The sequence below is a fragment of the Eriocheir sinensis genome, chromosome 42 (genome assembly GCF_024679095.1).
Source record: "Eriocheir sinensis breed Jianghai 21 chromosome 42, ASM2467909v1, whole genome shotgun sequence".
In the NCBI taxonomy this organism is placed as follows: domain Eukaryota; kingdom Metazoa; phylum Arthropoda; class Malacostraca; order Decapoda; family Varunidae; genus Eriocheir; species Eriocheir sinensis.
Genome location: NC_066550.1, coordinates 11814310 through 11815632, shown reverse-complemented (window position 1 = coordinate 11815632; position 1323 = coordinate 11814310).

Below are 1323 nucleotides of genomic sequence, written 5' to 3'. Positions count from 1 at the left end.
AAAAAAACAAGACAGAAAAGAGAGAAAAAAAAGAAATAGAAAAGTTAATGAAAAAATGTAGAAATAAAAAAAGAGAATAATAAAAAGAAATGAAAGGAATTAAAAAAGAAAATGTAAAACGGAAACATCAAAATAAAAAGAAGGAAGAAATACAGAGAGTGCGAAATGGCAGGAAAGAATGAAAGAAAGAAGAAGCAAAGAATAAAAACAAAAAACTGAAAAGGGGGTTAGAAAAATGCTGAATAAAAGACGACGAGAGAAAGAGAGAGAAAAAAAAGAGAACACAAACGAAAGAGAAACAACGAAAGACAAAAAAAAAAAAAAAATATGCAAAGAGGATCAAGAAAGAGAATAAAAAGAGGAGATGAAGAGAGAGAGAGAGAGAGAGAGACAAGGAAAAAACGTAAATTGAGAGAGACTCAACTTGTCCCGTGAGGATTTCTTTCCCTCCCTTCCCTCCCTCCCTCCTTCCTTCTCTCCCTTCTCTCCCTTCCCTCCCTCCCTTCTCCCTTATCATTCTCCCTTTCCTCCTCTTCTTTCTCTCCTCTCATTCATCCCCTGTTCTCTCTTCTTCCTCTCCCTCCTTCTCTCCCTTCCCTCCCTTCTCCCTTATCATTCTCCCTTCCCTCCTCTTCTTTCTCTCCTCTCATTCATCCCCTGTTCTCTCTTCTTCCTCTCCCTCCTTCTCTCCCTTCTCTCCCTTCCCTCCCTCCCTTCTCCCTTATCATTCTCCCTTCCCTCCCCTTCTTTCTCTCCTCTCATTCATCCCCTGTTCTCTCTTCTTCCTCTCCCTCCTTCTCTCCCTTCTCTCCCTTCCCTCCCTCCCTTCTCCCTTATAATTCTCCCTTCCCTCCTCTTCTTTCTCTCCTCTCATTCATCCCCTGTTCTCTTCTTCCTCTCCTCCTTCTCTCCCTTCTTCCTCCTCCTTCTCTTCTCCCTTCCCTCCTCTTCTTTCTCTCCTCTCATTCATCCGCTGTTCTCTCTTCTTCCTCTCCCTCCTTCTCTCCCTTCTTTCCTCCCTTCCTTCTCCCTCCCTTCTTTCTTTTCTCTCATTCATTCCCTGTTCTCTCTTTTTCCTCCCACTTTTCTCTCCTTCCTCTTCCTCCCTTCTTCCTTCCCTCTTCCTCCTTTCTCTTCTTTATATCCTCCCTTCTTTTCTTTTTCCCTTCCTTTATTTCCTCTCCTTTCTTCCTTCTCCTCTCCCTTCTTTCTTTCTCTTCCTTCCCTCCTTTTTCGTCTGTCCTTTCTTCTTTCCTCCACTTCCCTTCTTCCTTCCCTCTACTTCTCTTCCCTTCCCTTCCCTACCTTCTTCTCTCCATCTCC